Genomic DNA, 27519 nt, shown 5'->3' with positions numbered 1-27519 from the left:
ATTGAAAATACTAAGGTTTTAATCCAATATAGATTTATCCTATCAGGATGTCGTTAGAACAGGGATCATCTTCTTGCTCAACACAATTATCCCTGAACTATATTCAGAGAGAAAAAAGTAATTCTTATGTTAAAGGTACTAGAGAATGTGCAAGTGTAAAAACTTTCCCTGAAAACAAGGAATTGCAGCTGAAACTAATTAGCCTTTATCTGAACTGCAGCAAAGATTTAATTTTATTATGCTGTAGTAATGTCTCTTTAAAACTACTTTTTCAAAATAAGGCCTTTTTTATTTTTATGGTACTTATTAAAAGTTTACTATGTGACATACACTCCTCTAAGTGCTGGAGTAGGTACAAGTTAATTAGTTCGGACACAGTCCCTGTCCTGCATGGGGCTCACAGTCTAAGTGGGAGCAAGAAAAGTAATCTTTGAGAAACTAGGAACCGTTCTTCATATGTAACTTATTTTTTTGGAGGCACTGAATGAAATTTGACCTATAAAACTTTACTGTACTACTTTGATTCTCATTAGTTAGCAGCCCCAAAGGAGTTTTCCTTGCATCAATCAATGAATGGTGCTTATTGAGTGCTTACTGTGTGCAAAACACTACTAAGCGCTTGGGAGAATACACCAGAGTCCATAGGAATGCTCCTGGCCCACAGGAGCTTACATTTCTTACCAATTGTCTCATGGGAATCAAGAATTAAGTATTTTGCCTTTGAAAGATAAAGGCCTCAGATCTAGTATTAAATGAGCCCACGACTCACTTTCTATCCTTTCAATCTACTCAGAATTTAAATAATCCTCTTTCAGCATGTTCCAATGCACAGGCATGTTACTCAGGGAACAAGGGAGTAAAATAACTCTTTACAGTGGTGATTAAGTCCATTAAAGCACATAACCTGTTCTGAGGTCACACCTGACTAAAATCATATGCATGCCCTCTCAGGTTGCTTAATCATTCATTTGTATTTAGATAACATGTACTGTGTGCCGTGCACTGTACTAAGCACTTGGGAGAGTACAATATAATAAAAAGACATTCCCTGCCCACAGCGAGTTTACTGTCCAGGGTGGGCGGAGAGAAACAGACATTAAGATAAATAAAAAAATTACAGATATGTACATATGTGCTCTGGGGCTGAGGGAGGGGTGGATAAAGAGTTGACAAAGCAAGTGCAAACGCAACATGGAAAGAAGTGGGAGAAGAGGAAATGAGGGTTTAATCAGGAAAGGCCTCTTTGGGGAGATGCCCTTTTAATAAGGCTTTGAAGGTGGGGAGAGTGTTCCAGGTCAGAGGCAGAACGTGGGTGAGAGATTGGTGGTGAGATAGGTGAGATCTCGTTGAATGTTTAATTGTATTTCAACCAGGAAAAACAACACTGAGCAACTCTATTTAAATATGGGTTGAAAGACGCTAAAACTTTTAGCAGATGGACTTTGGGGTGAAAGATAGAGAAAATTAAGCCAAATCTTCAGAGTTAAAAGTATATTTGTCTGTGTATTTTTGAGATGTTTTACCTTTCTCCCCTTTCCCCTATCTCCACATCTGTCTCACCTTCCCCAGAATCTTCCCACTTTTCCTCCCTCCCCCTTAATTTTTAAGCATGTCCCTTCAAAGTTCCACCTCCTCGATAACCCCCTTGTCAGATGAAAAGAAGCAAGTCACAGTAACACAGAACGAGGGGTTTATTATTGTAATAGTAATACAGATCTGTATGGGTGAGAACTGAGTCCGTTGCTCTAAAAGCGAGCTCAACCTCACCACCAAAAAGCGGGAGAGGTAGTTAGTCATAGTTCGTGGTGGGGGTGGTGTTCTCTCACACTATCAACAAGTGTTGGGGCTTTCAATCGTATGATCCCATGGGTCCAATCGAGTGTGGTGCTTTTGATGGGCTGACCAAATAGGTCCAATCCAGTGTGGGGCAGTTTTCTTAAGTGACAACAGCGGGGAGGGGGAGGTGTGGCTGTAGTATGACTTAGGAAAAACAAGCTAGATAAAATACAACATGGAGTCTGAAAACAAAATGGAGGAGGACTGATTAAGAGTTGGTTTCCACACCCCACATCAAGTTCTACACAGTCCAAAATGGATTTTGAATGTGTGTTTTCCAGATTAGCACCACTGAGTGGGAGGACATTTTTCAAATGAAATACATATTCATATCAAATTTTAATTGGGAACATCTTATCAGTTTCAAATATTTATTTCAACTCTCCCAACCTTCCCAACAGCATCTCAAGAGCTGATCCATTCTTGCCTCCCTGACTGCCATGTTCAACTATTCACTCTCCAATGGCTCCTTCCCTATTGCTTTCAAACATGCCTATGTTGCTTTCAAACATATGCCTATGTTTCCCCATTCTAAAAAAACCTTTCTTGACCCTGAGTCTCCCTCCAGTTATTGCCCCATCTCCCTCCCCCCATTCCTGACACCCATTACCTCCACCTCCTCTCCTCCAATTCTCACTATTACCCTCTCCAATCTGGTTTCCACCCCTTGCATTTCACAGAAACTGCCTTCAGGACATCCCCTCATCTTCCCACCCAAACACTGTCCTCCCTGTGTTTTTTCCATCACTGTAGACAGCACCACTATCTTCCCTATAGCACAAGCCCATAACCTAAGCATTATCCTAACTTACCTCTCATTCAACCCATATATTCAATTTGTCACCAAATCCTTTCGTTTCTACTTTTACAACCTCTCTAGAATTCACCCCTTCCTCTCCATCCAAACTGCTACCATGCTGGTCCCAACACTTATCATATCCCACCTTCACTACTTGCATAAGCCTCCTTGCCTACCATCCCGCTCCTCCCTCCTCCAGTGCATTTGTCACTCTGCTGCCCCAATCATTTTGCCAAAGAAACCCCCCTGGTGCTCTACCCTTAATTCACCCCCAGGTTCCAAATGAAGAGTTGGCACCCCGCCTCTAAGGATAACTTTCGATAGGTCAGCAGCTCCCCTTCTACTCATCATGGCCCACCTTGTGCCATTGGGAGCATTCATCCAGGCTAGGTTCGCTGCTAGAGCTTTGTGATTTCCTGGTGAAAGCATTCAGAGATCTAATCCATACTAGAAAATTATCTAAGTAATGAAGGCCCCAAAGTCTAGTTGGACTCAATTATCTGGATATCTCAGATAAATACTAGGTCTTGGAGAAGGGAAGCTGGAGGGTACAGGGGAGAAGCTATCTTGAGCCTAAATTGTCCACAAGCCAGGAGGAGAAATCAGGTCACGTCGCTCACATTTTCTTGTCGTACAGTTTACTAGAAAATCCCCTGAATGCCACTGGCATACACCATCATCTCCCAAAGCTCCATGTCACGTTCAATATTACCCCTCTGGATAAAATGGAAGAGCACACCAAGAATTCTTTTTAAATTGCAACCATCTATCTCTACACCTAGCATTCAGCAATTTAGCACAAAGATGCAAATGTAAAGTTCTGAGTGTTAATGCCAGATTGTCAGCGATGGATTTCATGCACCATGAGTTAAAGTTTTTAATCAACAGCAGAAAATATTTTCTTCTTGTTCTTGTCAAATTACTATTTTCTCCCAATCATTGTTCTGAGGGTATATTTCTTTTTCTTCATTTCTAGAAAACCCAATCGTATTTTCTTCTGTTATAAATAACAGGATGTGATCTGTTACTACATTATTTTTTAACAAATAAGGATAGATCATCCCTTCTGACAGTATTTCCAAAGTAATAATATTCCAGTCACAACGGACTGAGGCCCCTAAATAAAATCAAGTAGAACCTAATGAAAATCAGACCTAAAATAAATTGAATCTATTTCGTCTCTCCTTTCTCTTCATTTTTTTTGTTCAGCTTTTATGGAAATCTATGTTTACGGGAGTTTACAGTGTGTGTGTATAGCCACATCCCTTTAGACCTGTATTTGCATATTTTCTCTTTCTTGCTTGTTGCCGTTTATATGACATATGTTTATTTGTGTTGTCCTTATTAGAAGGCAAGCTCCTTGAGAGCAGAAATTCCATTTGTATTTGTAATTGTATCTTAGAAGCAGCTTGACCTAGTGGATAGAGCATGGGACTGGGAATCAGAAGGACTTGGATTCTAATCCCAGCTCCGCCGCTTGTCTGCTGTGTGACTTTGGGCAAGCCACTTCACTTTTCTGTGCAGCAGTTACCTCTTCTGTAAAATGGGGATTAAGACTGGGAGCCCCATGTAGGAGGACAGGGACTGTGTCCAACCCAATTTGCTTGTACCCACCTCAGCAGTTAGTGCAGTGCTTGGCACATAGTAAGCGCTTAACAAATGCCACCATTATTATTATTACTATTAGTATTATTATAGTCCTACAGAATTTAGCATGGTCTGCATAAAGTGGAGTCCTGCATTTATCTGGATCCTGACTTCCCCCTAATATATGCTTGGCAATTTATGCTTGCTTGTGTCCCCCATCAGAAAGTCAGCTCTTTATAGGTGGGAGCTTATCGGACGTCTACTGACTATCTCCAAATGCTTAGTACAGTGCTTGGCACCCCCTGCAGGAGCTCAGTAAATAATAATAATGTTGGAATTTGTTAAGCACTTACTATGTGCAGAGCACTGTTCTAAGCGCTGGGGTAGATACAGGGTCATCAGGTTGTCCCACGTGAGGCTCACAGTCTTAATCCCAATTTTACAGATGAGGGAACTGAGGCACAGAGAAGTTAAGTGACTTGCCCACAGTCACACAGCTGACAAGTGGCAGAGCGGGGATTCAAACCCGTGACCTCTGACTCCCAAACCCATGCTCGTTCCACTGAGCCACACTGCGACTGTGACAGAGACAATCAACTAGCAGAGGATGGTTTCGATCCATCGGCCTCTGGGTTATGGGCCCAGCACGCTTCCGCTGCACCACTCTGCTTGGTAGTGATACTAATACTGATATTACTGATGATGATGATAATATCAGTGATAAAGATGACGATGCATGGCCTGAAAATCTGGGCCTGTTCCTCCCCAGGCAGTTTTGGTTCCTCAGGCCTCATTGAGCCTCAAATCTCACCTTGATGATCAAAAGGTGGCCAATATAAGTAGCCTCATAAATGCATCAGAACCAGTCCAGATCCATCAAGAGGGCCCATGCCTGGTCCAACTCAGCAGTGAGAATGGCAGGAAGAATGCAAGTGTGACAACATCAGCAACAGAGGCTGCACCATGAAACCCTTCTGGGTTGGCTTGCTCATCCCTATTTGGCGAAGTACCAGTGCTTACAAAGGCAAGGGAAAGAAAGCTTGATTCTACTCCCCTGTGGGGTGGCTGTCCTCCCTCTCTCATTCTTTCCCACCCCTTCCAATCAGTCAATCAATGCTGTTTTTTTGCCCTTAATGTGTTCAGAGCACTGTGCTGAACACTTGGGAGAGTATATTCTGTCCCGACTCCTTGGGGAAGGGATCGTGCCCACCTGGGACATCTTCCTCTATATTCCCTGGCCCCCAAAGCTGCCGTCACTCCAGTAGGGGCAGGGGGTACAGAGTCTTTGACATGGTTGGGGATCAGACCAGCCAGTTGGGGGCATGCACAGGATGCATATGTTGGGGGGGTGGCGGGTGGGCAGGTGCCAGAGCTGTATCAGATTGTGTCATATGACCGGCAGATTTCAATCATAGGGGAGGCAGCAGCACATTGGGTCATAATTCAACTTCTTCTACTAGATATTGGTAAATCTAATAGGATGCAGCATGGTCTAGTGGAAAGAGCCCGGGCCTGGGAGTCAGAGGACATGGGTTCTAATCCTGGTTCAGCCAACTGCTTGCTGTGTGAACTTGGGCAAGTTATTTAACTTCTTTGTGTCTCAGTTTCCTCATCTTTAAAATGGGGATTCAATCCCTGTTCTCCCTCCTACTCAGACTGTGAGCCTCATGAAGGATGGGGACTGTGTCCTACCAAATTAACATGTACCTACCCAAGCGCTTAGAACAGTGTTTGACACATAGTAAGTGCTTAAAAAATACCATTAAAAAAGAAATGCCTAGGCATATTTGTAATGCAAATAAGTGCTGCCTCTTACACAAATCGCATCCCCATCGCAGCTTCTTAGGGCACCATCAGAGAGGGCAGACACAAGGTGGCCAAACAGGTGGCTTCTCTCCCATCAGAAAAGTCAACTATGTTAGCAGAGAGCTAGGAGGGGAACACAATGGCTCTAGATCAAGGGCTCGGGTGGGGTGGGGAGGATCGGAAAACCACCATATGTTTGGGCAGACTCAGCGTGACTTCTGCAAAATGACTTGTATGATGTCATTACATTGAGCAGCATAAAGTAATGACATCATGGAAAGAGCCAGATCATTTTTCCCCATATAAGGGTGGACAAACGTCTGAAGCCAGCCAAGTTTTGTCCTGGTCTCCTGTTTCCCCATCTTCTCTCTGACCCTGATCTTTCCTAGTAGCCTGAAATGGACTTCAACAGAAGCTCCTTCGGTTTTGACCTGGGAATCTACATAAGTGTTGATCAGCAGGGTTCAGCTGCTTCAGCTCTCAAGGAGTTGGAGTCCAAATCAGGTAGAAGTGCTGGAGTAGTTTTTTTCTGACACTTGTAGAGTTGGCAAAACTGAACTACCTGATAAAGGACAGTTCTGGGAGGAAGATACTGGGAGGAAGAGCTTCCTTCTCCAGAGTGACACCACTTGGGTGTTGGATTTGCAATCAAACACTCCGTAGTCTCTGGCCATCCAATTCCAGCCAGATGTTTGGTGACTGAGCGATAACCCTACACTGTCCTTAAAGCCAAAGTACTTTGTTTCTAACATTATCGCATAGTACAAAGAGGGGAAGAAATAATTTTAAAAAACTTATATAAGGACCTGGATAGGCTCATCATATCAACTCCAAAAGTCCCTGCATGGGTGAGGAATGAGGCTAAAATACAAACAAATCAAAAAAAGCTACAAAGGTTCCCATGGGATAGGAGGCTAAAATAGGAATGCTCTTCTTCCGCTTGGTAAAACATCAGCTCAATTATGAACACTGTTTTCTGACTACAAAAAATTGTGCAGAACACACAAATTAAACTTGCAGTGGGATGCCAAAGCTGAAGAAGCCTAGGGACCAATTGAAGGACTCTTATTCATCACTAAAGAAACTCTATGGGTCCATCCACACTATTATGACACCAATGGATATGGCAGATCGAGTCATCCTCATCTCAAAAAGAGAATCTTACACAGATACCAAGAACACCACATTGAACTCCTGGATATGCTTTCTACCATATTTGAGAAAATGGCCCTTCAAGGCATAAATATCAGCCCAAAATGTGAAGAATTTTCTGCTACTCCATGAATGTGTCTGCTAATTCTGCTGTATTGAACTCTCCCAAGTGCTTAGTACAGTGCTCTGCACATAAGTGCTCAATAAATATGATTGATTGATAATATGATAGAGCTAGAGAAACAGCATGGCTTAGTGGAAAAAGCACAGGCTTGGGAGTCAGAGGACATGGGTTCTAATCCCGGCTCTGCCACTTGTCTGCTGTGTGACCTTGGGGCAAGTCACTTAACTTCTCTGTGCCTCAGTTACCTCATCTGTAAAATGAGGGTTAAGACTGTGAGCCCCATGTGGTACAACCTGATTACCTTGTATCTACCTCAGCACTTAGAACAGTGCTTGGCATAAAATAAGTGCTTAACAAATACCATCATCATCATTATAGAGTCGAAGGTGCTACACTCTCATCCATGGTTAGAATCTCACCATCAGCATCTTTTAAAATGAAGGACATATGTACATACGTGTGTGCGCATGTGTTTGTGGGGGCGGAGGTTCATGTCTGGTTATGTCTTGGGCTACAGTGTTGGTGTCTACTTAATGACAGAGGTAGAGGGGAGGGCTGTTGACTTAGCTTGAGGATGCAGAAATGGGGCTTGATCAGCAAGCAATGGGTAAGTAGCCAGGCAGGGAGATAGAATGGTCAGAGACAGTGAACTATATACTAGCAACTACATTATATAGTGCATATAGATACATAGACACACTATACTATATATATATACACAATACTATATCATATACTACATATATATGTATATTTATATATATATATATATGAATAAAAACATGGCTTACTTTCACCACTGAGATCTTAACACCTACATTAATTCCCTGGGCCCATGAGTCAGGCTATGGTTTTGTTAATTGCATTTCCTGGATTTCTGGAAGAAAGCTTTTACTGTTGTGGTAATTTCTCTTCATGTCTTCTGGACATTATTTCAGGCCATAAAGGTAAATGGTTATTGAACAGTGTCCCTTTTGCACTATTCCAACACCAACGTTATACAAAATTTCTTTAGAAAAAGAATCAGAGGAAAAATTACCAGAGCTGAAAGGGCTTCCGTGAATACAACCTTTTTAAAGCTTTCTTGATGAGATCACTACCCTCTCAAAGTAGGAATGCAAAATATCTCCTTAACCCCTAAATTTTCCAAGTTCCTTATTACACTGGAACTAATCGTCATCATTCAAATCCTTGGAGTGTCTATGTGTTAGGTGTACTGCACTAGGCACTTGGGAACCTATAATGGAAGTCGAAGACATGGTCGAAGCCCTCCAAGAGTTTTTTTTTCCCCAGTTCAATGGGGGAGACAAGTGAGCACAAATTCCAAGGTACAAGAGGAGCAAGAGTAACACCATAGATTAAAATGACAAACCCCAAAGCAGGAAAATGTATACCTGCATAAATCAATGAAATGGAAGGGTATGCATATGTGTACTACGAGTGGCTATTGGATGAAATGACCAAGAAGAGGGGATGAGTCAGGGAAAGCTTTCTGGAAGAGATAGCTATTTAGGAGGGCTTTGATGTGGGAAGGAAGGTGGGAAACATAGCATGCTGATTTAAGCCAGGGCAGGAGATCTACATAGAGCAGGGGGAGGTGTACACAAAAAGATTAGGAGATGGGAGAGCTGACAGAAAAGCACAGATGTACCAAAAGAAAAGGAGAGATAAGAAGAAGGCAGATGCTGGAGAGTTATACAGCCGATGGTTAGGAGTCTTTGTTATAATACAACTCTGCAAAATTAATGTTTATAATTATTAATAAATAAGCTTTGGTTTTAAACCTGGATAGAATCCAGGTCTGCTGCCAAAATAGAACATAAACGTATGTGTTTTAGACAAAAAAGTATTCACTTGTTTGAATCTGAAAGATAGGGTGGCTGTTCATCCCACTGTAATGTAGACAGTCCAGTTTTCAGCAGAACTGGTAAGGTTAAGGCACCAGTAGCCTCTATGTCTGATATTTTTATTTTCAGTACACTGCTGCAGTGTGTGGCATTTATAGGCTCATGCTTTGTCCTAAAAGGATTGTCTTGTCCCCCATATAATAAACATTTATGGGAAAGCATGTAAAATGTGTTCATTAAAATAGGTCAAGAGTCTATCTTAAGTAAAATCATATGTTCTTAATAGCAGGTCAGTTCAAGGTGGTCACTGATGGCCCCAGAGGATAGTAGACAAGAAGATGCACATGAGTTCACATACTTTATACCAGGCATGCATAGTGTAAATATGATAGCATACATGTGGTTTTGTAAAAGCATGCTAGGGGCCAACTGAACCTAGAGCATTTATTGTGGGGTGGGGGGGAGGGTGCACGCACATCCACACTTACTCCAGAGTCATCTCCTCCCAAGTCCCTATCCCAGGTGCTAACTGCTAAGAACAATTCATACAAACAGTAGGAATGCCAATAACTGACTTTCAAACTTTTTTTTTTTTACTGACATCAAAAGTGGTGCAAAGCAAGTGTTCTGGGGGAGAGTTTTCAGAACACTCATGTGGAAGCAACCCAACAGACTCACGACAATTCTCAGGATCGGTAATCCTTTCAGGCACCTGTCACTTTAAATGAAGTTGATGTTATTAAACATTCACTCTGTGCCATGTACTATGGTAAATACACAATAATGAGATTGGATCCAGTCCTTGTCCCACACGGAGCTCGCAGGTTTTTGCCCATTTTACAGGGTAGGGAATTGAGGCATGAAAAGGTTAAAGTGACTTGCCCAAGATCTTACAGCAGATCAGTGGCAAAGTTGGAATTCAAATCCAAATTCAAATCCTCTAGACTGTGACCTCGTTGCGGGCAGGGAATGTGTCTGCTTATTGTTGTACTCTCCCAAGCACTTAGTACAGTGTTCTGCTCACAGTAAGCACTCAGTAAATATGACTGAAGAAGAAGAAGGTGGTTTCCTGACTGCCAATCCCACGCTCTTTCCAGTAGGCCATGATAGGGGAAGAGGAGGCGGCAGTGGTGATGAAACCCCAGGATTCCTCCTCCTATCATTACCCCAGACTTTACAGATGTGACCGATTTTAAATTCATTTTTATGACCTGTCCCTGAATTTATGAATGCTAGGCAATCTGGATCCCTTTGAATACAAGCACTGCTTCTGAGCTGCGGAACTCAGTAGCAGGAAGCTTAAAATAAAAATACCAGCCATAAAGGCGCCTGATGTTACATCCTCACCAGACAAAAGACAGAGCAAGTGAAATCTGGATCGACTGGCCACCCTAAAGTCAATCACGATTTTTTTTTCTTTGGAGCATATTTGGTCCTCAGAATTACACTGACTGAAAATTCCTATACCGACAGCTTTTAGCAAACTATAGATTTAGAACAGAACAGTGCATTTCATCTAATCAAAGCATTCCAAACATTTTAAATAGCCTGAATCAGGCATTATTAGGCAGTTGCTTGTGCTATTGTTCGTTGGACGAGTCTGTTTTCAAGATATGTAGGTGGTTGAGGAGGGAGGAATGAATTATAAATAGAACAAAATAATAAAAGCTCAACTGATTTGCTATACAAATAAAAAAAAATAAGCATGGCGATTGATGCAAGAGACACTAAAAATTGATTTCCTTTTGATGAAGACGCTACCGATGCTGGGTTCCTTTTCCATGCCCTCCCCTATTATGTTCTCATTCATTCAATCGTATTTACTGAGCGCTTACTGCATGCAGAGCACTGTACTAAGCGCTTGGAAAGTACAACTCCCTTTAATTCTCCATCTGACTCTCTCAACCCCCTGAATCTAGCTGAGTAAGAGTCAACTCATAACTGATTTGTAGTGCTAACCCTCACTCCTTCATGGGTGGGCTGCCCTAAGAGGCCACCAGAATTTAGTAGCCCCATTGGTGGCCCCAGGTGACTTCCTGCCTTGACCATCCCTAAAATAGGCTCTGCACAAATGGCCACCTAGCTAGTCGGTTTCATTTCTCCCTTTCAATTATTAAAGTTTTCTGTTGCTCTGGAGTGGTGATCCTTGTGGATTATGTGGGAAAAAAAACAGCCTTTCTTGATTGAATCACTTCTTTTAAGAGACTTTCTAAGGTGATGTGACCTCAGGGGGATAATTCAAAAGGCTCCCATTCCCTTGTACGAACTCACAAACCAACAAGCACTTGAAATTCACTCTCCAGAGTCCACTACAGAACCACTGTTAATAATGCATCATCTTCCACATTGGGCTACAAGAATAGGATTTGAAAAGCCTTTGTCATCATGGTGCTTGATTCCTGCTGCCTCTTATTGTTGTACAGCGTATGTATTATTTTCCTTGCTCTCAAAAAAACTCTGCAAATAACTTTGCAGGTAAAGAGGAATCTGCTTCAGAAAACCTGTGCTCAAGTCTTAGCCCCAACTTTCAAGTCTTCAAACAGCTCTGCTTCAATTTTGTTACCTGAAAAGCCTGGATGATTGCAAAATAAGGGAAAAATGAAATAGTACACACGGTACATGTATCACGTATATTTGCAGATAGTGTTTAGTGAGTGCCCCTCAGCATGACTTAACCTAGTACAGCCCACAGTAGGTACTCAAACGCTGTTGATGTTGAAGACTCACTTGTAAATTAGAGTTTCTGGTGTTCATTTCAAAGGCACTTTGTGTCTTCTAGTTGTCAATTTGCTACAAGCACAGAGGTTTCAAATGACCAGTAATTCCAATGGACCCTCCTAACAGCTGGGGGAGTGGGAGTCTCCCAAATTCAGAACCCCACCCATGTCCCCAGGAGTATTGGAGGGGCTGCAACAGCCTAAATAGAGATCTTACAGCCCTGAGTTAGGCTGAGTTAGGTCACTTGAGAATTCTGGTGGTCTTTTTTTTTTTTCCTTAATGGTACTTGTTAAGCACTTACTATGTGTCAGGCACTGTACTAAGGACTGGGGTAATAGAAGATAATCAGTTTTGGTCACAGTCCCTGTCCCACATGGTGCTCACAGTCTAAATTAATAATAATGTTGGTATTTGTTAAGCGCTTACTATGTGCCGAGCACTGTTCTAAGCGCTGGGGTAGACACAAGGGAATCAGGTTGTCCCCATGTGGGGCTCACAGTCTTAATCCCCATTTTACAGATGAGGTAACTGAGGCACCGAGAAGTTAAGTGACTTGCCCAAAGTCACACAGCTGACAAATGGCCGAGCCGGGATTTGAATCCATGACCTCTGACTCCAAAGCCCGTGCTCTTTCCACTGAGCCACGCTGAGGGAGGAGGATTTGATCCCCATTTTACAGATGAGGTATCTGAGGCACAGAGAAGCTAACTGACTTGTCCAAGATCACACAGCAGGCAAGTGGTAGAGCTGGTACTAGAACCCAGGTCCTCTGACTCCCAGACCTGTGCTCTTTCCATCAGGCAGTGCTGATTTCATTGACAGGGAATCTTTGATCCATCACTCTACCCGCAAGGAAGCCCTTCAAATTTCTACAGAGTGGGGACAGGAGCTGGTTTTCATGTTAGAACCACATTAGGTATTTAACATCTCCTTCCCCCCAGCCAATCCCAGGGACAGAGCTGGGATTCCCACCCTACTTACCCCATATCAGAGTTCTAGACCTTTCCACCAGGGCCTCTTCTAACGAGGAGGGGACAGCACTTACAAGCAAAATGCTTTAAAGCCATGGTCAAAGTGCTAAAGCCCCATTTCTCCTCCTTTCAAATGATCAGGTGCCGGACCCAGTGTCAAAGTCTTCATGAAAGTGGAATACGTACTTTTTTAAAAAATCCTTAATGTTTGTCACATTCACCAATTGCACATTGGTAAATTTGAAAGAGCTTCCTAGTTTAGGAGTTTGAGAGTAGGGCAGCAAGCAAATTATTTAATGGCTCTAGATTTTGGCAATCAAGAATTATACATGTCAGTTATAATTCAAATCAGTACAGTACCTGTACATCATACACCCCAACCTTTTTTGTTCTATTAATACTGAATGAAAAGCTTTGAGCTATTCTCATTCTATTGTTCCAAAGATATTACATCTTCATAATTAACCCCATGATTTTATCAAATTGTTCATGGTTACATGCAGGGACTAATTTTATTTTTCTCTGAAAGTGGTAATAAGATCCAAAATCATAGACTCAGAATTATTGGCTTGGAGATCCTGCTTTGAACCTTCATAGAGTTGCTTACATTTTTTTCTCCTCCCTTGAGAAGAGGCTCACCCGTCAGTCAGTCTGTGGTATTTATTTAGAGCTTACTGAGCAGAGCACTGTACTAAGAGCTTGGGAGGGTACAATATAACAATAAAACAGATAAATTCCCTGCCCATAATGAGCTTACAGTCTAGAGGAGGAGATAGACATTAATATAAATAAATACATTACACATATGTACATAAATGCTGTGGTGCTGGGAGGGGGGAATAATAAAGGGAGCAAGTTGGGGTGATGCAGAAAGGAAAGCCTCTTGGATGAGATGTGCCTTTAATAAAGGTTTGAAGGTGGAGAGAATAATTGTCTGCCAGATATGACAAGGGAAGGTGTTCCAGGCCAGAGGCAGGATATGGATGAGAGGTCGACAGTGAGATGGATGAGATAGAGGTACAGTGAGAATATTGGCATTAGAGGAGTGGAGTGTGCAGGCTGGGTTGTAGTAGGAGAGTAGCAAAGTGAGGTAGGATGGGGCAAGGTGATAGAGTGTTTTAAAGCCAATGGTAAGGAGTTTCTGTTTGATGTGGAGGTGGATGGGCAATCACTGGAGATTCTTGAGGAGTGGGAAAACATGGTCTTGAATGTTTTTGTAGAAAAATGATCCAGGCAACAGAGTGAAGTATGGACAGGAGTGGGGAGAGACGTGGTTCCTAACTCGTCTCCTCTGCATCCCTTTCTTTTTAATTACCCACTGCAGACCACTCATCCATCAATCTATCTAAACCTATTTATATTTTCAACCTGCATAACTTCCTGTGGTGACAATTCCATATGTTTACTATCCACTGTGGGAAAGAATGTTTCCTTTTGCTTGATTTGATAGATGCTTGTTTCGCTAATGGGTTTGTCCTATTAAGGCTCTGTCTCTATTTTCCAGAATGTCTCTTGTAGCAGATGAATCCATTGTAATTATCCAGTATCTACTGTGTGCAGAGCATTTTACTAAGCACTTGGGAGAGTACAGTGAAGTATACAGACATGATCCTTACCCTCGAGGACCTTATAATCTAGTGGGGAAGACATAAACTAAAATATTTTTTTGAAGTCTTTGCTCAAAGAAAGTAACTCCTCTCCTATTTTCTAACTGCTAGTTGGGTTTCTCTGCTGCAGTGGTATTCCAGCAGTCCACTGCTTTTTTGCATTACTTGAAGCTGTGCTTTGAATTATTTAATCTGCCCTCCTGCCTTGCATGTGGCTCCTTTCAGTTCATTTTACAGGCAATTGCTTGGATATCCAGCTGTCCTCAATTCTTCTCACATATCCCACCTAGCCACGTTGCATTTCCGTGAACACTGCCTCAGTGCTGGTGAACTGACTTCATTGTAGGACCATTATGCCGGTGATCTTGTCCAAAGGGCTGTCTGTTATTCCAAGCGACTTGAATTTGGTAATTCCCGAGCCTATCATCGTGCTCCTAGAAGAGAGAGGGCATCACCACCAACAGAGCAACATGCTGAATTGGTCAATCAATCAAGAAATCAGTGGTATTTACTGAGCCCTTACTGTGTGCAGAGCTCTGTGTTTGGGTCCATACAACAGAGTTGGGATATGTTCCCTGCCTAGAAGGAACTTACAGTCTCTCCCAAGCACTTAATTCAGTGTTCTGCACCAAATAAGCACTGGGCTCGGTAAATACTATTGATTAAAAGCCTGGAAGATGGAAAACTTATATTCTTGGGTCTTTGTTGACTCTGCTGAGTCATTAAGCAGATTCTCTCACAGCCATAGTTGGGTGAGATGTGGCAAACTCTGAAGCATTAATGAATTTCCCAAAAAGGTTGTCTCCTGCATCTGCCCAGCAAAGAGACTTGAAAGGCAATTACAGAAAAAAAAAATCACTGACACCAAGCCATGGGTCCTACATCATTCTTCAGGGAAAAGGAGGGAGAGAGGGAGAGGAAACAAGTGCATACACTAGTGATACAAATTGGTGTAGTCTGTAACCAGAAAGCCCTGAAAGAAAGTTTGCTAGTGATAGGAGAAAAAGACAATTTATCCTCCCCCTCTAGACTATTCTCCCTCTAGACTGTAAGCTCAATGTGGGCATGGAGCATGTCTACCAACTCTGCTATATTGTACTCATCCTACCCCGACTGGATTACTGCATCAGCTTCCTTTCTGACCCTGTTCCTCCTGTTTCTTCCCACTTCAATCCATACTTCATTCTGCTGCCTGGATTACAGAAATATTCTGGGCGTGTCACTCCCCTCCTCAAAAATCTCCAGTGATTGCCTATCAACCTCCTTATCAAACAAAAACTCCTCACTATTGGCTTCAAAGCTCTCCATCACCTTGGCCCCTCGTATCTCACCTTTCCTTCTCTCCTACATCTCAGCTCTCACACTCCGCTCCTCTGCCTCTAACCTTCCCACTGTGCCTTGTTCTCGCCTGTCCCACCATTGACCTCTGGCCCACATCCTACCTCTGGTCTGAAACACCCTCCCTCCTCAAATCCGTCAATCACACTTCACCCCTTCAAAGCCTTACTGAAGGCTCACCTCCTCCAAGAGGCCTTCCCAAACTAAACCTCCTTTTTCCTCAGCTCCCCCCGCCCCACGACACTTTGACTCGCTTCTTTTGCTCTACTGCCACCCCCCCCCCCAAGCCCCACAGCATTTGTGTATATATGTACATATCTATAAGTCTATTTATATGAATGCCTGTTTACTTGTTTTGATGTGTATATATCTATAATTCTATTTATTTATATTGATGCCTGTTTACTTGTTTTGAAGTCTGTCTCCCCCCTTCTAGACTGTAAGCCTATTGGGGGCAGGGATTGTCTCTTTTTATTGATGAACTGTACTTTCCAAGCGCTTAGTACAGTGCTCTGCACACAGTAAGCTCTCAATAAATACAATTGAATGAATGGGCTAAGCACTGTACTAAGCACTGGGGTAGATACAAGATAATTGGGTTGGACATAGTCCTTGTCCCACATAGGGCTCACAGTCTTAATCCCCATTTTACAGTTGAGGGAACTGAGGCCCAGAGAAGTGAAATGACTTGCCCAAGGTCACACAGCAGAGAAGTGGTGGAGCTGGAATTAGAATCCAGGACCTTCTGACTCCCAGGCCCGTGCTCTTTCCTCTAGGCCCCGCTGCTTCTCAGAAAGGGACCAGTAGCCAAAGCAGACCGAGACACTCTCTCTGACGATACAGCTTCTGAGGCTAGAGGAAGACTCTCCAGCCAATTATTCTGTGCCATGACATTGGTAAGAACAGGAGTCATATTCTATTCAGCTATCATACAATCTCTAAAACATGTCAAGTGCTTTTTTTTTTTTTTTTACTTGCTAGGCTTTCATTCCTAAAAATATTACTTAGTTCTTGTCCATTCTAAAAACTTCATCCTCTTTTTAGATGGACCATTTCGTCAATTTAGTAAGGTGCTTTTGAATTCTATTCCTAGCTTCGGAAGTATTCGCCATCTTCCTGCAAATTTAATGAGATTAGTCTCAATTTCTTTTCCCCAGGTCGCTGATCCAAGAGGTTCCAAATACAACAGTGTGGGAAAGTTGCCGAGAGATCAGGCCGCTTAGTTTACCAAAGTGAAGTTGCTTTTTAGCTTATGGCAAATCTAGAAACCTGCCGCATTTTTGACAGAGAGACTTATAAACATAAAAGATCTCAGGTATGTTCCAACAGAGCAGTTAAATGCTTTGGTGAAACTGCCTTTTCCCCCCAAGAATATTAAAATGTAAAAGTAAACAAATAATGCCAGAGAACCCCAATTATTCATTGCAATGAGGATAAAGAGTACCTCTTTATGCATCTGGTGCATAAAAGACTATGACGGGCCACAGATCTATCAGATGGACAGCTGGAGCAGAAATTCAATTCCATTTGGGGGAATTTCATTTTGGTGGCAAGCCCAAGAAACATGAAACTGTGGCAGTTTGATTCAACAGAGAGGTTTTGTAGAATTTTAAAGACTAAAGGAAATTTGTCCCATTCATTCTAGAGATGACTCAATCAGTGGTAATTATTGCGTGTTGTATGCAGAGCATTGTACTGAGCACTTGGGAGAGCATGATATAATGGAATTGGTATTATATTAATGATCACTGAGGAATGAGATTCCCAAGAGAGGAATAAAGCAGAGTTCGCACCAAGGAAGGGAGCAGAATGATATAACTCAAAAGAATGTTGGAGGTTCAAACAAACCTGATTTTATAGTGAAATATTGGTGTGATGTGGCTATTGCTATGAAACTTTGGAATGTTACATAATTTAACATAATTTATCATGATGAAAGTGACAAAAATCAAGATAGAGATCTATCTTTGGTCCATATGGAACAAAATGTGTAGGAAAACCAGAAACTTTTATATTGGGCCTTGAGAATCCCATGAAAATGCCTGTGCCTTGCCAGCCAACTATGTGACATGGAATCTTCAGAGGAGGAGGAGAACTGGAAAATGATGCCCTCGTGACTCTGCCCTGAATGAAAGCAGAAGCTGCTGCTGCAGTATATTATGGCCCTTGCACCTGGAGCATCCAAGAGCTTATTGACTCTCATTCTCCTCAGCATTCCCCATCCTGTTTCCTCAGCTCCCCTCCCCAGATCTGCTCATGGTCACTGCTTCTGCAGGGTCAGTCCGGGATGGAAGCGTGGCTCAGTGGAAAGAGCACGGACTTTGGAGTCAGGGCTCATGAGTTCGAATCCCAGCTCTGCCATTTGTCGGCTGTGTGACTGTGGGCAAGTCACTTAACTTCTCTGTGCCTCAGTTCCCTCATCTGTAAATGGGGATTAAGACTGTGAGCCCCACGTGGGACAACCTGATTCCCCTATGTCTACCCCAGTGCTTAGAACAGTGCTCGGCACATAGTAAGCGCTTAACAAATACCAACATTATTATTATTATTATTATTAAGGAAGCAGGCAAGAGGCAATGGTAGGGGGAGGGGAGGAAGCAGGGAAGTTTGTCTCCCCTGAGTGTCAGGAAAAGTGCATGACCAGTGTCCCCTCGAACCTGCAAATGAAAGATTTAGCAACCAAGGTCTGCCCTCAATCTTAAATATCTTAGACTAATAGGAATTGAACAAATGGGCTGGTGACAGATTGACCTCCAATCCAGGTGGAAGAAAACATGATAGTCATTTTCTCTTGGTTTTTTTTGGTATTTTCCCCCTCTTTAACTTCTGGAATTAGATGGTATTTTTCCCTGTCTTCCTTTAAAAATGTGATTTTGAAAGACTTAATTTCCTTTACCCCAAGCATTACTAGGTCTTTGAACTAAATCCTAAGAGTGCACAGCATTGGATGTTTTCTTTCTTACCCAGAAATAATAAAACATTTAGGGACTCCTGGGACCATAGCATCATAAAATATTCAACAACATCTATGTCATATTATTTACTCTCAGACCATGTCCAGAAAAAAAAAGGATACAAACCATAGTGCATCTATACTTCTCATGAGCCATTAACTCTGAGAGAGATATAAAACAGAATAGAATCCAACTGTGCATTTCCTGACATTCTCCGATATCTTGTCTTGCCGCTCGCATTTCTGAAGCAAGGATTAGCCATTGGTGGCAGCTTCTTGGAATCCATCTCTGCCTTGCTTAGGATGAAATTTCTATCAAAACCAAAACCCTACCAAAGTCTAAATCTGATTGCTTAAATCTGTTGTTTTGTACCCTCCCAAGCACTTAGCACAGTGCTCTGCACACAGTGAAGTGCTCAATAAATGACAATGATAAAAAATGGAAATTGATGCACTTAGAGTGGGCAGAACTATTATCACCTTTCTGTGCTTTTATTTTTACCACCTGGGAAATAGGATTAGTAATGTGCCTACTTACTTCAAACTATATGCCACATAGTGTTGCTAGGTAATGGGATCAGAGAAAAATATGGGCCTATTCAGTGGAGAGGTGGGGTTAATGGCCCCCTAGATATCAAGTGGCCATTCACAAGAGTAAATTATTCATTTCATTGAAAAACTCTTCTCCAAAATCCTAATCGGGCATGCTATATGAATTTATGTATGCATGTCATTATGGATCAATCAGTGGTATTTATTGAGCTCATTACTGGATGCAGACCACTGTGCTAAGTGATTTCCTTAGTTCTGTTTAGTGCTTTTCTTGCCAAGGCACCTTACATTATTTATCTCATGCAGATGGCTAGAGCACACAGTGAACTCCTGGACATGCCTTTACTCCATTGAGTGCAAGCTCCTCTGTGGGCAGGGATCAGGTCTACCTACTCTACTGTGCTTTCCCAAGTGCTCAGTAGAGTGCTCTGCACACAGTTAATGCACAATAAATACCATGGATTGACTGAGTTGGCGAGAATGTGGAACTCTGATTTTAGGCCCAACTTTTGAGGAAGCAACCCCAACAGTCAAAGCCATGAAAAAACACCCTGGCTTACTGCTATCCCTGCAGAAATCTACAAACCAGGGTAGGACCTAATCCTCAGACAGCTGCATTAGCTTTTTCTTACTATATGCATCACTAATGAAATGTCACAATCCTTCAGAAATGCCATGATATTCGTCATCTTCAAAAAGAAAGGAGAGGGAGCTGACCGTGGGGGACTAAAGGGGAATCTCCCTGTTACCCACTGCAGGCAAGATTCTCTCCAGAGACCTGCTGAGTAGATTACTGAAGAGCAGAGTCAGTTGTGCACTACCTGAACCGAAATGCAGCTTTGGACCAAATCACAGCAGGTATGATCTTTCAAGCACAATTAGACTTTTCTACCCCTTCTGTTGACCTTCCAATACTATTTGTCACCACCGACAAACACACCAGGGCTCTGTAAATTGCCATGCAAATGTTGCTGTCTCGAGAAATGCACCAGAATCTTTAGACTGGAAGCTCAATGTGGGCAGGGAATGTGTCCATTTATTGTCATTTTGTACTCTCTCAAGAGCTTAGCACAGTGCTTTGCATACAGTAAGTGCTCAATAAATGCTACTGAATGATTGAAAGGTTAAGGAACCCTCTCCGACCCCTTTCCCCAATCATGACTGGAGCGAAGCAGGATGGTGTGATAGGTCCAATCCTGTTCTTATGCGGCCAGGCTTGAGCATGCAACAAGAGACCTGGGAGATGGAAGAATTTGCTTCTGATCCACTGGGGAAATTCTTCCATCTCAACAGATGAAGAGAATCATCCAAAGGTTTTGAAACAGTAGCTCTGAAACTGCTGCACATAGATGATCGATCGATCAATCAATCAATGGTATTTATTGAGCATTTACTAGGTGCAGAGTACTGTACTAAGCACTTGGGAGAGTGCAATGCAACAGAATTAGCAAACACATTCCCTGCCAATAACAAGCTCTTGGTCGAGAGGGAGAGATAGACGTTAATATAAAGATGATGGTACACATGTACAAGAAATCATACACAGAAATAGGAATCCCTTTGCAGATGCTGTGCTCTGACAGCAAGTTTAAAGAAGCACATATCCTACATCTGGGAAACATTACACACAACCAAAGGCTTTCATCAGCAACAAAGAATTTAAGACAGTCACCAAATTCAGGTACCTACACAAGACACTATCCAATGATGTACAGAAGAAGAGAGACAAGGGAATCCCAAAGGCCAACATGGCCTTTGGAAGACTGTAGGGCAGAATCTGGCAACAATAGCATTTCAAGCTTCATGCCAAGTTGAAGGTCGAAGGTGTCTCAAACATGTGTCTCAAACAAAGACATAGTAGTGGACAGTTGCCCTTCTCAGGATGGCACCCGACCCAAACAGTTTCCAGTACTCTACCAGTCTCAACTATGGGAGAGAGAGTCAAATAGAGGCTTACCCATTCCATTCCTAGCTTGGGCAGTGGCTAGCGAGTGGAAGACCATCTGCTACAAGTCAAAACTCCCCTGTACTGGGCAGCAGTGGCACGGGAGAGGGTCGAGGGTGGAGACTCAAGTTTACTGCACTGAAGGTTAGCAATGGTAATAGTAGTGGTATCAGGAGAGAGGTTGTTCTCCTAGAACAGAATCGCCATGAGCATGAGGATATAAGGAAGGAACACCAGAAACAGATGTAGCTTTGGTGTCTGCCAAACCCATCAGCAATGTGAGGACTGATCCTTACTCTGAAATAATTCAGGAGGGGGTGTTCAGCTACATTCACAGGCAGAGTTGGACCACAGCATCAATTTCTAATGCAAAAGTCAGCTCTATATTTATATTTGGGGTTAGTTGTTAGACTAGAAGCTTCTTGTGGGCCGGAAACACATCTACCAACCCTGTTGCATTGTATTCACCCAAGTGCTTAGTACAGTGCTCTGCACATATTAAGCGCCCACTAAATACCATCGACGGATAATGGCATAAACAACAAATGGATAGTTACCTAAGATTCCCTCTTCTCATCATCAAAGACTGTAGAAATGGCAGACACTGAGAATAGTTGGAAGAAAATGATTTAGAGATGAAAAACCTACTAGCAACAAGCCAGAAATGCACCAACAGCATCTTGAAATTCTCAAGATTATAAGAAAATGGAGGTCAACAGAAATCTTCACAAGCTAAGAAATGTGTCTAACTAGTGGTGAGATGGCAACCATAAAGTTATCCAAGGATATTTTTACCAAACCTGGGAGAATTTACTCATCATTAAAACTGAATTGCCTCCTATACACCCCCATGGCAACCTTGAAATGGACAGGTGGAACCACCTGCATTATTAATAATAATAATAGTTATGGCATTTGTTAAGTACTTACTATATTCCAGGAATTGTACTAAGTATTGGAGTGGATACAAGCAAAAATCAGGTTGGGCACAGTCCCTGTCCTATACAGGGCTCACGGTCTCACTCCCCATTTTACAGATGAGGTAACTGAGGCTCAGAGTAGTGAAGTGAGTTGCCCAAGGTCACACAGCAGACAAGTGGCGGAGCCAGCATTAGAACGCATGACCTTCTGACTCCCAGGCATTGCAAAAGGGGACTCTCTCACAGATGGCAACAGCATTACAATTTACAATATCCACTGGAACTCTCCACCCTCTGACTCCATGAGGTTTGGAAAGCCTTCTCCCGACATCCTTTTCCCTGCAGCTGACTACCCACACTTGGGGTAACCAGTAGCACAGACAAGAAAAGCCTCCTCATTCAAGTTGTAATAGTGAAAGAAGACAATATTTTTAACCTGTTTGTGCTTAAAGTCTAAACAAGATATTCTCATCTTTCTAAAGTGTCTAAGGAGAGAAAGCTGAGTGTCTGATCAACAGGCTGTCACTTGCTAGTATTTCCCAACAGTGCATTATTTGAGACTGTGTCTCATTATGTCTTTGAAACATTTGTTCTTCCCTCTCTGCTTGCATATGTCTCCTTTCAATTCACCACACAGCAGCTGTTTGGGAATGCCGCCATCACGTGTTATCCTCATATGTGCTGCCCAGCAGAGCTGTATGGGTTGCTTCAAATCTGGTAAACTAATTGCTTTCATTTTGGGCAATCTTGCCCAACCATTTAATCTTGACTGTGGTTCATTGGTGATGTTGACCAAACTTTTCAAGGAGTCAGTAGTGCTTTCTTTGGTAGGACCACATAGATGGCTCAATACCACCACCGCTTTATAACACATAAATTTGGAATGATGACTGCTCTCCTGTTTGCCTTTTATATATGTCTTTATATTTATCTACCTATATCTACTTATATGTATGTGTAGACTTGTCTTACGCTTTCGAGTCGCCTTTGACCCATATCGATACCATGGACACATCTTTCCCAGAGCACTCCACCTCCATCTGCAATCGTTCTGGTAGTAATATCTATAGAGTTTTCTTGGTAAAATCGCAGACGTGGTTTATCCCTGCCTCCTTCCATGCAGTAAACTTGAGTCTCTGCCCTCGACTCTCTCCCATGCCGCTGCTGCCCAGCACAGGTGAGTTTTGCTTTGTAGCAGATTGCCATCCACTCGCTAGCCACTGCCCAAGTAGGAATGGAATGGGTAGGCCTCTGCTTGACTCTCCCTCCCTCAGTTGAAACTGGTAGAGTACTGGAAATTCTCCAGGTGCAACCCTTTGAGGGGTGTGTGTGTATATATATACTTTGTTGTCTATCTGTGCAGCACTGGATATTGAAGTACTAAGGTGCAGAATTAGATGACAAAATCAAGTTCTGTGTAGCAGTGAAAAATCCTGTGTTGTGTATAGGGCTTCCAGGGTTTAATCTGGTTCATAACTTTGGTTTTCTTCAGGCTCATTGCCTTCCCCATCACCTCCCTCCCAAGTCCATCCATGCATTCATTCAATCATATTTATTGAGTGCTTACTGTGTGCAGTCCCTCTCAGGGTCACACCTGGAGTGTTTCCAGTACTCTACCAGTCTCAACTTCGGGAAGGAGAGTCAAGCAGAGGTCTAACCATTTCATTCCTAGCTTGGGCAGTGGCTAGCGAGTGGAAGGCAATATGCTACAAGTCAAAACTCACCCATGCTAGGCAGCAGCAGCATGGGAGAGAGTTGAGGGAGCAGACTCGAGTTTACTGTGAGGAAGGCAGCAATGGTAAACCACTTCCTTATTTTTACCAAGAATACTCAATGGATACACTATCAGAAAAATTGCAGATGGAGAGTGGGGCATTCTGGGAGAGATGTGTCCGCGCTGTCACTATGGGTCAGAAACAACTCGGAATAAAAGATTGTGTGCAGAGCACTGAACTAAGTGTTTGGGAAAGTTCAATATAACAATAAACAGACACGTTCCCTGCCCACAACAAAACATTATGTTGACTCAATAAAGTGCTTCATAATCATAAGCGTATCTTTTTGTGAGTGTGCTTCAAAAGGACAATTTCAATATTCAAATGTTCAATGATGGCCATAGCCTGTTGAGCTGGGAGAGTTTCCTGCTGGATCAGAATCATATTCTGGCTCCAACTTCCATATCTCTCATTCTCCCCAGGTCATATCCTCCCATCACCTTAACACTTAGGCCCTCACACAATCTCACATAACACTTCCATGCTGTACACTCTGTTTAAACACTTACTCATCCACGTATCCATCTTCCTGTTCTTTTTCTTCCGTCTTGGAAATTTTATGTCTGCTTCTCTTCTAAGATTGTAAGCTCCTTGAGCTCTAAATGCTGCACTCTACCAAGTGCTTAATACAGTGCCCTGCACAAAATTGGCACTCAAATACTATTGACAGAGGTCTGTCTTGGTGTTGGTCCCTGTATTTCTCTCATATCTGAATTAGCTTAAGCTACAGCAGCGTGGGAAGGGTGTGGTCTAGTGGAGAGAGCACAGGTCTGGGAGTCAAAAGACCTGGGTTCTAATTCTGTCTCCACCACTTTTCTGCTGTGTGACCTTGAGCAAGTCACTTGACTTCTCTGGGCTTCAGTTACCTATTCTGTAAAATGGAGGTTAAAGCTGTCAGCCCTATGTGAAACATGGACTGTTTCCAATCTGATTCTCTTGTATCTATCCCAGGGCTTGATACAGTGCCTGGCACATAGTAAGTGTTTAACAAATCCCATTAAAAAAAATGGGGCAGGATATGAGTTAAAGACACTTTTTACCTACTTGCTCCTCTATATTAGGTAAACTATTTGTGGAAAATACTTGGGCCAGATTAGCAGAATGTTGCTTTAGAAATGCAGACACTAAGTGAATTTGCATTAGACTAATTTTAAATATGTTCATGCTTAATGATCCCCCTCTATAACTTTGACTCCTCTCCCTGCCTCCAGGCTGCTGAAAAGCAAAGTCCTGAAACATAAAAAGAAAGACTCCCTTCACTTCAAGGTGTAGCTATTATCTTTAGAAAGTAAGATGTTGGAAAGTAAGAGCATTCCTGAATGTGCTTCACTAGGTACTGTATTTCATCTTTGAAAATTATCATTTTCCTATTTTCCTCTCATGGTAGGTAGTCTGCTTTGATTTCTGACCACCCTATGCACTCACAGGTTTTCCAGAATTTAATTAAGTGAAGTCAGTAGAAAGAATGGATAGAATGATCTTTGACTGCATTCTCCCAATTCCATCTTCCTTCAATAATGGAAATGAAAAACATTTCTACATTGAAAAGATACATTTTTAGACAGGAAAAAGCAGAGAAACACACATGATATTTCATGAATATAGTACATAAATTTTTTTTTCCATTTAAATGAGCATCCCAGAGCTTTCTTACAAACCATACCCTTGATTATTGGGGAAAAAGTTAGCAAACTGTCCCATTTTGCTATTCATGGGTGAAAGATTAGTCAGTCATGAGTATTCTTGAGTGTCAGTGTGTAACATTCAATTAGGCACTGGAGGAATTACAAACAAAACATCGATTAGCATATTTACACTGTTCTTATTCCTCATAGTTAGAGGCCTACTCTATAGAGCCACTCTATTTTTACAGCATAGTGGATAAAGCACGGGCCTGGGAGTCAAAAGATCATGGGTTTTAATCCCAGCTCTGCCACTTGTCTGCTGTGTGACCTTGGGCAAGTCACTTCACTTCTCTGGGCTTCTGTTACCTCGTTTGTAAAATAGGGATGTCCTATGAGGACAACCTCAGCAGAGTACACTTCTCATTTGCTAGAGTCCTCTGATCTTGAGTGCCTGACTCAAGTGACTACCACCATGACATTGGGCTTAATAGAACATGTACTATTTTTTTCAGGACTCTAGGAAGGTTTTGTTGTTCACACAGTTATGGGAAATCATTAAATGAATCAAAGCTGCTCTGAGTCAGATGAGGAAAATGAAATAAGGTTTCATTCAATAAGCACAGATGATTTCTAAAAAGTCCAGCTTTCAGCTGGAGAATTTTAGTTCTCTAACTGTGCAAACCTTAAAAAAAAAAAAAAAAGTCCTTTCACTCTCTCCATTATCAACTTTCCTGCCAGATACAATATCTGCTTCAGTACTTAAAATGTACCTCATCAGTCAATCATATTTACTGAGCACTTAACTGTGTACAGAGCACTATACTAAGCTGTGGGGATAGTACAATATGACAACTCCCTGTCAAGGATGCAGCCTGACTTTTTGTTCATTTTTGGAATTTGTGAACAAATTAGAGCTGCCAAAAGGTTGGGTTCCAACATTCCTTGGAAAAACATTATTAATAACAATAATTGTGCTATTTGTTAAGTGTTTATTATGTGCCAGGCACTGTACTGGGCACTTGGGGTGGATTCAAGAAAATTGGGTTGGACAGAGTCCCTGTCCCACAGGAGGTTCACAGTATCAATCCCCATTATACAGATGAGGTAACTGAGGCACAGAGAAGTGAAGTGACTTGCCCAAGACTACACAGCAGACAACTGGTGGAACTGGGATTAGAACCCATGACCTTCTGGCCCACATAATATTTTTTTTGTCCATTATGCAATAACATACTCCCTGGAGGAAAATGTAATATATTTTTTGTGTCCATTCCATCTCCAGACTTTTTCTGAAAGATGGTAATAGGACACCTACTCTGTGATTATAGTTTATGTGCTGTTTGTCCAGCCACATCTGATAGGTTTTGGGGGTTTTTTTGGTAAGTAATCCTTCATAATGATATTCATCTTAATTGAATCTGGAAGAAAAATGAAACTTTATAAATTCAGAAATTCAAATTTTATACATGAGGTCATTTATATATTTTCATTTATTAGATTTAAGGTTCCTATTGATATTTAGTACCACTGAAGTTGAATAGTGCCCATTAAAAATCAGTGCAAAATATATTCCCCCATCACAGTCTTATAGTGTCCATGTAAAATCAGTGCAAAATATATTCCCCCTTGACAGTTTTCTCCAGTGAGGAAGGAAATTAGATGATATAGACAGGAGGGCAGAATACTATCCAGAAATGAATTGTTTGGGTGAAAAAATTATCTGAAGAAAATGAAGCTTGCATTTTTACTAATTATAGCCTACTAAATTTTCAAAAGAGTTAAAATCCACACTCCATCTTGCAGATATTAATGGGTCAGAATCGCTCCTAGTGCTTACATGGAACTCAAAATAGTAAAGCTATTGGTGGGGTTTCTGTAGAAAATTTCAATGTCCAAAAGCTGCTAAAGATTTTGGAAACAGCAATTTATCCTCGGGTGAGTTGTTTGGGAGAAAAGAAGACTAT

The 27519-nt window shown here is 42.0% G+C and overlaps 1 non-coding gene across 1 annotated transcript; it reads right to left on the bottom strand.

Moving 5' to 3' along the window:
• Positions 1 to 4820: 4820 nt before the first annotated feature.
• Positions 4821 to 4892, bottom strand: TRNAM-CAU. Its single transcript has one exon. It is a non-coding gene; the product is annotated as a tRNA-Met (tRNA).
• Positions 4893 to 27519: the final 22627 nt, after the last annotated feature.

The sequence above is a fragment of the Ornithorhynchus anatinus genome, chromosome X5, assembly GCF_004115215.2.
Source record: "Ornithorhynchus anatinus isolate Pmale09 chromosome X5, mOrnAna1.pri.v4, whole genome shotgun sequence".
NCBI lineage: Eukaryota > Metazoa > Chordata > Mammalia > Monotremata > Ornithorhynchidae > Ornithorhynchus > Ornithorhynchus anatinus.
This window is presented reverse-complemented; position numbering and strand designations above follow the sequence as displayed.